Source organism: Geotrypetes seraphini, chromosome 1 (assembly GCF_902459505.1).
Source record: "Geotrypetes seraphini chromosome 1, aGeoSer1.1, whole genome shotgun sequence".
NCBI classification, from domain to species: domain Eukaryota; kingdom Metazoa; phylum Chordata; class Amphibia; order Gymnophiona; family Dermophiidae; genus Geotrypetes; species Geotrypetes seraphini.
In genome coordinates, this window is record NC_047084.1 from 168408449 (window position 1) to 168422189 (window position 13741).

The following is a 13741-nucleotide window of genomic DNA, read 5'->3' on the forward strand; positions in this document are numbered from 1 at the left end:
TAGTTCTGCACACAAATCAGGATGGCATGCAAATTTCCATGCACAACATTGCACACTGTTTATAGTATCCAGCCACGTGTGTGCATTTTATAAAACATATGCATAAATCTGCCCAAACTCCTCCCCCTATTTGTACCACGCATACTTCTAGGCATGATCTACATGAATAAGAACATAAGAAATACCTCCACTGGGTCAGACCAGAGGTCCATCGTGCCCAGCAGTCCGCCCACGCGGTGGCCCAACAGGTCTAGGACCTGTGCAGTAGCCCTCTATCTATACCCCTCTATCCCTTTTTCCAGTAGGAAATTGTCCAATCCTTTCTTGAACCCATGCACCGTACTCTGCCCTATTACGCCCTCTGGAAGCGCATTCCAGATGTCCACAACACGCTGGGTAAAGAAAAACTTCCTAGCATTCGTTTTGAATCTGTCCCCTTTCAGCTTTTCCGAATGCCCTCTTGTTCTTTTATGTTCTGAAAGTTTGAAGAATCTGTCCCTCTCTACTCTCTCTATGCCCTTCATGATCTTGTAGATTTCTATCATGTCCCCTCTATGTCTCTGCTTTTCCAGGGAGAAGAGCCCCAGTCTTTTAGTGTATGAAAGGTTTTCCATGCCTTTAATCATTCGTGTCGCTCTCCTCTGAACCCTCTCAAGTATTGCCATATCCTTCTTAAGATACGGTGACCAATACTGGACACAGTACTCCAGGTACGGGCGCACCATTGCCCGATACAACGGCAGGATGACTTCTTTCGTTCTGGTTGTAATACCCTTCTTGATAATACCCAACATTCTGTTTGCCTTCTTTGATGCTGCTGCACATTGTGCCGTTGACTTCATTGTTGTGTCCACCAGTACGCCCAAGCCCCTTTCAAGGCTACTTCCCTCTAATACTAATCCCCCCATTTGGTAGCTGAACATCCGGTTCTTTTTCCCTATATGCATGACCTTGCATTTCCCTACATTGAATTTCATCTGCCATTTATTCGCCCACTCCTCCAGTTTGTTTAGGTCCCTTTGTAGTTCCTCACACTCTTCGGCAGTTGTAACCCTGCTACAGAGTTTAGTGTCATCCGCAAATTTTATAACTTCACATTTTGTCCCTGTTTCAAGGTCATTAATAAATACATTGAAAAGCAGTGGTCCGAGTATTGACCCCAGCGGAACTCCGCTCGTGACCCTCATCCAGCCCGAGTAGTGACCTTTCACTCCAACCCTCTGCCTTCTGCCTGCCAACCAGTGTTTGACCCATCTGTGTACGTCTCCTTCCACCCCGTGGTTCCACAGCTTCCTTAATAGCCGCTCATGGGGTACCTTGTCAAAGGCCTTTTGGAAGTCGAGGTAAATGATGTCTACGGGTTCGCCTTGGTCCAACTGGTTGTTTACCCCCTCAAAGAAGTGCAGTAAGTTTGTTTGGCACGATCTTCCCTTGCAGAAGCCATGTTAGCTCGCTTTCATCAGCCCATTTTTTTCGATGTGCTCACCGATGCTATCCTTTATCAGTGCTTTTACCATCTTGCCTGGAACTGATGTCAAACTTACCGGCCTGTAGTTTCCAGGGTCTCCTCTCGATCCCTTTTTAAAGACAGGTGTAATATTTGCTGTCTTCCAGTCCTCCGGGATCTCTCCAGTTTTCAAGGATAGGTTGCAAATTTGTTGGAGTATTCCCGCTATCTCGTTTTTTAGTTCTTTTAGTACCCTAGGGTGTATTCCATCAGGGCCTGGTGATTTGTCGCTTTTTAATCTTTCTATCTGCTGGAGGACATCCTCATGGCTTACCTCTATTGTTGACAGTTTTTCTTCTTGGTCTCCATGGAAGATCCTGTCTGGTTCTGGTACACTGGATGTGTCCTCGCTTGTGAAGACTGACGAGAAGAACTTGTTTAACCTATCGGCCACCTCCTTTCCCTCCTTTATCACTCCTTTTCTATCTCCATCATCCAATGGTCCTACTTCCTCCCTCACTGGCTGCTTCCCTTTAACATATCTGAAGAACGATTTGAAGTTTTTTGCCTCCCTGGCTAGCCTCTCTTCGTATTCCCTTTTCGCTCTCCTAACCACTTGATGACATTCTCTTTGGCGTTTCCTGTGTTCCTTCCAGTTTTCCCCAGTTTGGTCTTTTTCCCATTTCCGGAATGATTTTTTCTTGTCTTCTATCGCTGTCTTCACTTCATTGTTTATCCATGCGGGGTCTTTTGTTCGGTTTTTTTTGCACCCTTTCCTAAATCTGGGGATGTACATATGTTGTGCTTCTTGCACTGTGTCCTTGAATAGAGACCAGGCTTGCTCTACGGTTTTTGTTTTCCTTGAGCTGTTTCTGAGTTTTTTCCTTACCATTGTTCTCATAGCATCATAATTCCCTGTCCCTTTTGTTGTACCTACTTCTAATTTATACTGGATCATGTTGTGATCGCTGTTCCCTAGTGGTCCTACTACTTCCACTTCTTTTGCAGGTCCTCCTAGTCCATTGAGGATTAGGTCAAGAGTGGCATTCCCTCTTGTTGGTTCCTTGACAAGCTGATCCATAAAGCCTCACAGCCTCTAAGAATTCTGTTTCCCTCTCACAGTTCGAGTTTCCAATACTCCAGTTTATCCCGGGGTAGTTAAAATCTCCCATTACTGTCACGTTCCTGTTATTGCCTTCCCGCCAATTCTGCTGCCAGATCTTTGTCATTTGCTACCGTTTGTCCAGGTAGACGATAGTACAGCCCCAATTTTAAGTCAAGTCCATTTTTTTCCGGGTAATTTAACCCATAATGGTTCTATATCCATTCGGGCCGAGGGAATGGTGTCTTTTATGTATAGTGCTATTCCTCCACCCTTCTTGTGTGTCCTGTCTCTTCTATAGAGTTTGTACCCTGGCAGTACTATGTCCCATTTGTTATCCTCATTCCACCATGTTTCCATGATTCCAATGATGTCTAGATCCTCTTTTTTGGCTTTAACTTCTAATTCTCCCATTTTGGCCTTTAGGCTCCTTGCATTTGCGTACAAGCAGTTTAAGTCCCGGTCTTTTCTTTTCCCTACTGGCTCTTCATGTGTTTTGTTCCTCTTGCCATCCCCTATTTGGGATGCCAGTCCCTGATATTTGCTCCTTTCTTCCTCATTATTTGGTGCATCTTCTTCGTCTACAACCTGATTTTCCGATTTCTCCCATTCCTCTAATTTTGTCTGTATGCCCCTCTTGTTGGTCAACAGTTTCTGTTGTTTGTCTCTTGCTTGTTCCCAGCATTTTTCCCACTCAGTATCTTCATTGGATACTATTGTCCGAACTGTCGACGTCAGATCGACTGTCGGCTTTCCCCTTCTTCTCAGTTTAAAGCCTGCTCAATTCCTCTCTTGACATTGTTTGTTAGCAGCCTCGTTCCTGCCTTGCTCAGGTGTAGTCCGTCTCTCCTGAAGAGCTTGTTCTTCCCCCAAAAAGTTGTCCAGTTCCTCACAAAAAGGAATCCTTCTTCTTCACACCATCTCCTCAACCATGCGTTTATTGCTTGTAGCTCAGTCTGCCTTTTCACGTCTGCCCTCGGTACTGGCAGAATCTCCGAGAATGCTCCTCTGTGTCCTCAGCTTCAGTTTCCTTCCTGGGATCTTGAACTACTCCGTTAGCGTAGTCCTGCTGTAATTTTTCCTGTTGACATCATTTGTTCCCACGTGGATTATCACTGCCGTCTCTTCTGTTTCTGCACTGTCCAGGATCCTCTCGATTCTGTCGGTGATGTCCTTCGTTCTTGCTCCTGGGAGACAGGTCACTAGCCGATCTTCTCTCCCTCCTGCTACGTGACTGTCCACTTCTCTCAGGATTGAGTCTCCCACGATGACTGCAGATTTCCCCTTCTTCAGTTTTCTCACTGGTCTCAAGTCTGTAAAATCAGCATTTTACATGGAAAATGTTACTTCATAGGTAATAATCTAGTTTTACATAGAAACATGATGGCAGATAAATGGCCCATCTAGTCTGCCCATCCGCAGTAACCATCATCTCTTCCTCTATCCGAGAGATCCCACGTGCCTATCCCAGGCCCTTTTGAATCCAAACACAGTCTCTGTCTCCACCACCTCTTCCGGGAGACTGTTCCATGCATCTACCACCCTTTCTGTAAAAAATATTTCCTTGGATTACTCCAGAGCCTATCACTTCTTAACTTCATCCTATGCCCTTTCATTGAAGTTTCCTTGCAAATGAAAGAGATAAGGGGCATTAAAATGATGAGATACAGTCCCTCTATCTCCCATGGTTGGTTTTGAACCCGGAAATTCAATGCTGGGATGTATTGGTAATTGGCATTGAATTTCAAAGTTTGTTTTGGCTGCTAAAAACATAGCTGGCCGGCTAAGCCATAGTGGCTAAAGATAGACCTTCTATTTAACTGGTTGTTCAACTAGCTCATCAACTAATGAATACTGATGCTATCCAATCATAACCAGTGACCGGCCTAGCCACTAAGCACCATTTGAGAAATTTTTTACGACACCACTAGCAAGTCCATCTTCTCAGTTATGGCGCCCTCGTTCTGGAACGCTCTTCCCCTTAATAGAAAACAAGAGTTTTCAGGACAAAACTCAAATTTTTTTCTATTCAAGGACGCTTACAATACCTAATCTTGGAGCCCTTCTCTTCCCCCTGGAATAATATCTAATTCAGGTTTTTCAACAGTAAATGCTTCTTTAGAGGCGAATTATCTCCCCCTCCATCTTTTTATATGTTATTTTAACTTAATGTATTTTTTACCACCTCTTGTACCCACCCTTGTCATGTTAGTCTTGTACAGTATCTGTAACTCCCCTCCTCCCCATCTTCCACATATAATTGTCATGCGGTTGTTATTTTTATTTCTGTTTTTAAATATTTTTATTGATTGTAAACCATCTAGATAAATTTTGATAAGAGACTATATCAAAGAAATAATAAACTTGGAAACTTGGAATTATTCAGTGGCCATCTCATGTTGAATATTAGCACTTGGCAGGCTAAGTGCTATTTAACTAGCCAGGAGACGTTCCTGACCGATTAAATAGCGCTGAATATTGGGTGGATGAATCTTTTATAAAAATTGCATGATTAGAGAATTACATTACATTAGAGATTTCTATTCCGCCATTACCTTGCGGTTCAAGGCGGATTACAAAAGATTTATTAATGGGGGTTACAATGGAAGAACAATTGTCATTTCTAGAGTTGTGAAGAGTAGATCATTTGTCATTTCTAGAGTTGTAAGCAGTAAGGTCATTTGTCAAGTGGTAAAAAGTGTTGTAGAGTAGATAGATATTTATGAATGGAGGGTAACAAAGGAAGATCATTTGTTATTTCTCAGGTTGTACAGAGAAGGTTCAGTGTGCCGGGAGGAGGGAGGGGGGAGTGGCAGAGTAAGTGAAGTTAGGGCTGTTTCAGGAATTTCTTGAAGAGTATAGTTTTTATTTCTTTTCTGAATATCTTATAGTTTGGGGTGGTTATCAGAAGGTTGGAGATCTGGTTATCTAGTTTTGCAGCTTGAGTGGCTAGGAGGCCATCATATAATTTTGTTCGTTTTACTTCTTTGATCGGGGGGGGGGTGAAAGGGGAGTGCGTTTTTCTATGTCTGGTTGAGGATGCTTGGATGAGTCGGTTGTTCAGGTAGGATGGGCTGTCTCCATTTAGAGTTTTAAATAACATGCAGTAGAATTTAAATAGTATTCTTTCTTGGATTGGTAGCCAGTGTGAGTTGATGTAAGCTTCTGTGATATGGTCATGTTTCCTCAGTGAGTAGATGAGTCTCAGAGCTGTGTTTTGGATTGTTTGTAGTTGCTTGGTCATAGTAGCGTGGCATGGGAGGTAGAGGATGTTTCAGTAGTCTAACATTCCTAGGATTAGGGATTGCATTATGAGCTAGAATTGTGTTGTTTCAAAGAATTTCCGGACTTGTCTCAGGTTTCTCATGACTGCGAAAGATTTCTGTATTATTTTATTTATTTGCAGTTGCATGGTACAGCATCTGCCTATTGTCATTCCTAGTAGTTTTATGGTGGTCTGTATGGGATAGATTATTGAGTTGAGTTCTATATTGGTTATGGTTGGGACTGTCATTTTCGAGGAGGATGAATTTAGTTTTGGCTGGGTTGAGTTTCAGTTTGTGATTTTTCATCCAAGTCTTGACTGATTCTAGTGTTTGAAGTAGTATATTTGCCAAGGTGGTCTTTGGCTGATCAAATGGTATGAGAATGGTAATGTCATCTGCATAACTATAGATGGTTATTCCTAGGTTATCCAGATATGTTCCGGGAGAGGCAGTGTATAGGTTGAAGAGAGTGGGGGATAGTGGGGATCCCTGTGGTACGACGCAGGGGTTTGTCCACGATTCAGATTTTTCTTTGCCTGATTTAACTCTGTATGATCTAGATTTTAGGAATCCTTCAAACTAGGAGTATACTTTATCTGAGATACCTATTACATCCAAGATTTGCAGGAGGATGTTATGGTCTACTACAGGGGTGCCCACACTTTTTGGGCTTGCGAGCTACTTTTAAAATGACCAAGTCAAAATGATCTACCAACAATAAAATTTTAAAAAAACACAAAGCACACTGTACACATAGAAAATGTTAATTATCATTCTTATTCCAGGGTTTTTCAAAGAGGTCAAAGCAGATGACTCTATGCACTATCACCTCAATAACAACCATACAAAAATAGACAAATATACCCCCCTCCCTTTTTACTAAACCACGATAGCAGTTTTAGTACAGGGAGCTGCGCTGAATGCCCAGCGCTGCTCTCGACGCTCAAAGGCTCCCTGTGCTAAAAACCTCTATTGTGGTTTAGTAAAAGGGGACCTTAGTGTAAAATATAGACAGCAGATATAAATTCAGACACATTTTGATCACTAAATTTTAAAATAAAATAATTTTTCTTACCTTGTCTGGTGATTTCATGAGTCTCTGGTTGCACTTTCTTCTTCTGACTGTGCATCCAATCTTTCTTCCCTTCTTTTAGCCTGTATGCTTCCTCTCCTCCAGACCTCATTCCCTCCCCCAACTTTTCCTTCTTTTCTCCCTTCCCTTTCTTTCTCTCTGCCTCCCTTTCTTTTTTTTCTGTTTCTCTTCTTTCCTTCTGTCTTACCTGCCTGCCCTTTTTCTTTCTTTCTCCCTGCCCTCCCCCAAGCCACTGCCACTGCCAACGGGGACCAAACTGCCATCGGGACCAGGACCCAAACTGCCACCAATAATAGGCCCGAAAGCCGACGCCGCCCCAAGCTGTCCCTGCTTCAGCCAACCAGCATCGCGATCGACCTATTGGGGGAAATGCTGCCGGGTCCTGCCTTCGCGGAAACAGAAAGTAGGCAGGACCCGGCAGCAAGAAGAGGAAATGCTTCACTAACCTGTCTCCCGCCTTAGCCCGTAGCGAACGCTTGCTTCAGGGCTCTCAACATGTGCGTGCCGGCCTTCCCCCCCCCCCCGGACATAACTTCCGGTTTCGGAGGGAAGAGAAGAGAAGCCGGCACGCACACGTTAGAGCCCGGAGCATAAGTTCGCTACGGGCTGAAATCTCCAATCCGGGTTTTTTTTTAATGTTCAGCAGCGGCGGCAGCAGATGACAGCTGGGTGGACCGCCCAGCTAAAAGGCCCTAGGGAGAACACAGAGGAAGGCTGATCGGCCCGGTAGATCAGGACGGCAACACGAGTCTAGCGATCGACTCACGTTACCTTCCTGAGCTACTGGTCGATCGCGATTGACGTGTTGGGCACCCCTGGTCTACTAGGTCAAATGCTGCATTCATATCCAGTTGTATGAGAAGAATTTTTTCCCCTGTGCTGAGGTGTTGTCTGGCTGTGTCGATAAGGGGGCCTAGTAAAGTCTTCGTGCTGAAGTTGGTTCTGAAGCCAGATTGCATGGGGTGGAGTAAGTTATGGTCATCTAGATAGTTGTTGAGGAGTTTGGCTATATAGCGGAATTTGATGTATAGCGGAATTGAGGCAATGGGTCTGTAGTTGGATGGTTGGTCTGTTGATCCTTTTGAGTCTTTCAGAATTGAGGTGATGATTATTTTGCTGAGGTCAGTAGGGAAAATGCCGTCTGTGAGCATGGTTTGTGTCCATTGCAAAAGTTGAGTGCGGAATTTTATACTGGAGGTAATAAGGAGATATGATGGGCAATGGTTGAGGTCACAGGAGGCGTGGCTGTATTTTTTGTAGAGTTTATTGAGTTCGGACCATTGTATGTTGGGGAATTGAAACCATGTTCTGTCTGCTGCAGTTGATTCTTTTTCTGTGGGATGAATTGTGAATTCGTTTAGGTGGGATGGGGTAAAATTGAGTGTGGCTCTGGCATTTGTAATTTTGTTCTTGAAGTGATCTGCTAAGAGGGTGGCTGAGGGGGATGGGGTATTGTAAGCGGTCATGTAGGGTTTGGTGTCTGTTAGGTCTTTTAATATTTGGAATAGTTTTTTGGTATCTTGGGTTTCTGTGCCTATGAGATTGGTGTAGTGAGTTTTCTTCTTGTCTTTTAGTAGAAGTTTGTATTGTTTGTTAATTTTTTTCCAATCAGTTTTTGTTTGATCTAGGTTTGTTTTTCTTCATTTTCTTTCTAGTCGTCTGCATTGTCTTTTAAGTTGGAGTAGTTCGTTGTCAAACCATTGGTCTGAGATTCTGCTGGTTCTAGTTTTGGTTTGTAGTGGGGCTAGTTCATCAAGGATGTTGGTGGTCATTTTATTCCAGTGAGAGATGAAGTCTTTGGGGTCGCAGTCCTGGATTGTTTCATCTATTTTTGTCCAGAAAACGGATGGTTTGATGTGTTTGCATGAGGTGTATGTTATTTTTTTTGGACTTTGGTGTGGTTTTGTTCTTGGTCCAGTTGATGTTGAAGGTGTATGTGTAGTGATCTGACCAGAGAGATGGGGACCAGGTTCCATTGGGTATTTGAATTACTGGGATGGGTGGTTGATGGGTCATGAAGGCTGCGATGTTGAGTTGATATCCTTTTTCATGAGTGCTTTGAGGGTTTAGGATTTGGAAGGATAAGGCATTGAGGAATGATAGACAGTTTTTTGCTGGGTTGGATGTTTGGTCTTCAAGGTGTAGGTTTAGGTCTCCTAAGATAAGGTTGTATTCAGCTGTTAAAGAGTTTTGGTAAATGAAGTTTTCAAATTCAGGTCTTACTGTGGTCCAGTTTCCTGGTGTTATATAGCAGAGCATGCAGTTTAGTGAGTTTTTTAGTTTGGTGCTTGTGAAATGCCAGGCAAGGAAGTCCATTTGTGTAGTAGATGTTTTTTCTAGTATATTTAGGGATAGGGAGTCCTTGAGTATAATTGCTAGTCCTCCTCCTCTTTTTTTTTCTCTGTAGGTCACTGTTATTTTGTACCCCTGAGGGCATACCTCTGTTATTCTAGGGTCTTTATCTGAGGTTAACCAGGTTTCTGTGAGGAAAAAGCAGTCTAGGTTTTCGTTTTTTATCCAGTTTTTTATTTGTTCTGTTTTAGGTCCCAAGGCTCTGATGTTTACGTAGGCACATGTTAGGATAGTGATATCAGTTTGATGATTGTGAGACGTTTCAGGGTAGATGAGTGTTTTGGGAGGAGGTTGAGGTTTGGTCTTGGGGAGTGTTGGTCTTCTTCTCCAGGTTAGGGTAATGGGATGTTGAGTGCTGGTTTGGTGGTTTGAGCTTCTTGTTATTTGGGTTCTCCTGTTGTGGTGTTGTATATTGATTGTAGTGGGGCCTTTGGGTGTGACTACTTTCCAACTGGTAATGAGGAGGATTATCAGTAGGGTGGCTTGAATGTGTGTTTGTGGAGTTAGCTTCATTCTGGAGACAGGGTTGTAAGGGTCTAGATTAGTTCGGAGTGTCGTCTGTCCTGCTGGTTTCGGTGTGGGAGATAGATCCCGCTGCTGTGTGGGAGAAAGATCCTGTTGTTGGTCTTTTCAAAAAGTTAGGGGGCTTCGGGAGGCGGAGCTGGTCTCCCATGCGGCCCAAAGTCTCTTCTCTGCAGCGGGAGGGCTGGTGTGCGTTGGGGCAGCTCCCGGTATCAATGGAGCTGCCCTGAAGAGAGTATCCGACGCTGCTGTGAGCTGCAGGGGGCTTCAGGAGGCGGAGCTGGTCTCCCAAGCGGCCCGAAGTCTCTTCCTTGCAGTGGGAGGGCTGGTGTGCGTTGGGGCAGCTCCCGGTATCAATAAAGATGCCCTGAAGAGAGTATCTGACACTGCTGTGAGCTGCAGGGGGCTTCAGGAGGCGGAGCTGGTCTCCCACGCGGCCCGAAGTCTCTTCCCTGCAGCGGGAGTGCTGGTGTGCATTGGGGCAGCTCCCGGTATCAATAAAGATGCCCTGAAGAGAGTATCTGACACTGCTGTGAGCCGCAGGGGGCTTCAGGAGGCGGAGCTGGTGTCCCACGCGGCCCGAAGTCTCTTCCCTGCAGCGGGAGAACTAGTGTGCATTGGGGAAGCTCCCGGTACCACAGGGACAAATTTTTCTCCATCCCTGTAAGTTCTTTTCCTCTCCCTGCCCATTCCTGCAAGCTCCGTCCTCATCTGCACAAGCCTCAAACACTTTAAAATCATAAGTGTTCGAGGCTTGTGCGTTAAAGACAGAGCTTACAGGAATGGGGCAAGGATAGGAGCAGTGACAAAACTTGTGGGGACAGGATGAAAAAATTGAGTTCCTGAGGGGATGGGGACAAATTTGTCCTCATGTCATTCTCTATGCATGATCATACGCTTATGTGTGAAAAAAAAGTGCATGCATGGAATGTGTGTGCCTGCTTTTGTACAATCTGCATGTGGGCATTCCTGGGGGCAGAATTTAGATGGAGCAGAGGTAGAGTTAACATCTATATGCCAATTTTATAAAATACACATGGACCTGCACTGCGTGTACACACTTATTCACATGAACCTTGGAGCAGATATAAATGTGTGTATTGGCATTAGTGTATATTGGAGCTGAGCTTATTTTCTTGAGGCAAATAGGTACCTATATTACCTTTATCAAATAGTCTTAAAATAGATGTCATTTTGGACTCCTCACATAGGTACCCTGTTATAGAATCAAGCGCATATTGCATAAAATTGATGTTATATTTTCTGAGCACATAAACCCTTGGAGAATATTATAAATGCCTACTTGAGTGTATAAAATACTGATTTATACGCTCAACTTACTTGTATAATTACTCCTTTATTATCTCTATTTTTAGGCATCATTATTTGCCGTCGTTCTATTGTCTCATTCATTAAACACAGAAAGAGCAGAAATGAAAGATCGGCAGGATAATTAAAATCTGGTTGCTTTACTTTTGAAAAAAATCCAGAAAATGTTAAATTCTCTCTTTTTCTGGGACATTGTTATCTAGGTCACTTAAACATTTTTTTTGTTCTCCTTCAGAATGTTTGCTATTCCATTTCTAAATCTAATTGTTCGGGGTTCCCATTGTGCCCTTGCAGCAAAAATGGCTCCGGGCTTGGAGCTGGAAGCTGATGAAAGCAGACAATGCACAAGGACTATCTTGCAATCACAGAAAAGCCTGGACACCTCTGGGAAAAGGTGACCAAAGTCTTCAGAAACAAAAAACGAGGTACTAATGAATTCTGTTAAAGCAAACAATTTGTAATACAGTAGTTCAAACCCCATTCTTTTATTTGAAACAATAAAAATTTACAGAAGTTCAAACGTTTTCCTTTTGTAGACTGCTATATGGATCCGTGGCATGAAAAATCAGCCATTCTCAACATTTTAGATACTACTACTGTTTATTATTTCTATAGCACTAACATAAGCGCACAATGCTGTACATTAAACATGCAAGAAACAGTCTCTGCTTCAAAGAGCTTACAATCTAATTATGAGACACACAGGACAAAAGTGGTGAATCTATACATACTGCTCAGGGCTATAAGGGAATGAAAAACAGGTATTGGTGCTTTAACAAGTTAGTTGGGTTAGGACAGGGATCTCAAAGTCCCTCCTTGAGGGCCGCAATCCAGTCGGGTTTTCAGGATTTCCCCAATGAATATGCACTGAAAGTGCATGCACATAGATCTCATGCATATTCATTGGGGAAATCCTGAAAACCCGACTGGATTGCGGCCCTCAAGGAGGGACTTTGAGACCCCTGGTTTAGGACATAAATACAGCTGTCTGCCTGGATTTGAATACCGCCAGAGATGGAGACTGAGTCAGGCAGGTTGTTCCAGGCATACATCACAGCAAGGTAGAAGGGAAGGAATAAGAAGCTGGCAGTAGATGAGAAGGGTACCGATAAGAGAGACTTATCTGATTAACTGAGTTTCCGGGGTGGAGTATAGGGAGAGATACTGGAGACAGGAGAGATACTGAGGAGCTGCAGAGTGAATACACTTGTAGGTCAATAACAGGTGTTTGAAATGTATGCAGAAACAGGCAGGGTGCCAGTGAAGCAATTTGAGGAGTGGGGTAAGGTGAGTATAATGGCACTGGCAGAATATGAGGCATGCAGCAGCATTTTGATCAGATTGAAGAAGAGAGAGATGACTTATTGGAAGATCTGTGAGAAGTAAGTTGCAGTAGTCCGGGCAAGTGGTGACAACAGCTTGAATGAGGATCTTGGCAGTGTATTCAGAAAGGAAAAGCCAGATTTTAGCAATATTGTAGAGAAAGAAGCAACAGGTTTTGGTGGTCTGTGGGATATGCGAAGAGAAGGAAAGAGATGAGTCAAAGATGACTCAGAGGTTTCGAGTCAACGAGACAGGGAGTATGAGAGCATTATCTATTGCAACAGAAAATGGTTGAAAGATAAGGACTTAAGGCTTGGCCATGTTTAATTTTAGGATGGTAGCGAAACATCCAGGTAGCAATGTTAGACAGGCAGGCTGAGACTTCGACCTGGATTCCTGTAGAAATTTCAGGCATAAGAGGGGTAGATTTGCGAGTTGTCAGCATAGGGGTGATACTGGAAGCTGTAGGAAGAGATTAGAGTACAAAAGGAAAAAGTATAGATAGAGAACAGAAGAGGTCACAGGACAGAGCCCAGAGGTATACCGACTGATAGACGAATGATGACAGAGGAGTATCTTTCAGAGCTTAAGCTAAACTAAGTCAGGAAAGATAGGAAGAAAACCATGAGATAACAGAAAATGGTTGAAAGATAAGGACTTAAGGCTTGGCCATGTTTAATTTTAGGATGGTAGCGAAACATCCAGGTAGCAATGTTAGACAGGCAGGCTGAGACTTCGACCTGGATTCCTGTAGAAATTTCAGGCATAAGAGGGGTAGATTTGCGAGTTGTCAGTATAGGGGTGATACTGGAAGCTGTAGGAAGAGATTAGAGTACAAAAGGAAAAAGTATAGATAGAGAACAGAAGAGGTCACAGGACAGAGCCCTGAGGTATACTGATAGACGAATGATGACAGAGGAGTATCTTTCAGAGCTTAAGCTAAACTAAGTCAGGAAAGATAGGAAGAAAACCATGAGATAACAGAACCCTGAAACTCAAGCGAAGACAGTATATCAATGAGAAGGTGGTAATTTGCAGTGTCAAACACCACAGATAGATCAGGCTGCTGAACAAGATGAAATCGATGGGATTAGGAGAGACTCTAACTGCATGGGTTAAAGATTGGCTTAGTGGCAGACTTCAGAGGGTGGTAGTTAACGGTACCCTCTCTAAAATGTCGGAGGTGACTAGCGGAGTGCCACAGGGTTCAGTCCTGGGCCCACTCCTCTTCAACATATTCATTGGGGATCTGACTCAAGGGCTTCAAGGCAAGGTAACCTTATTCGCTGATGACGCCAAACTATGCA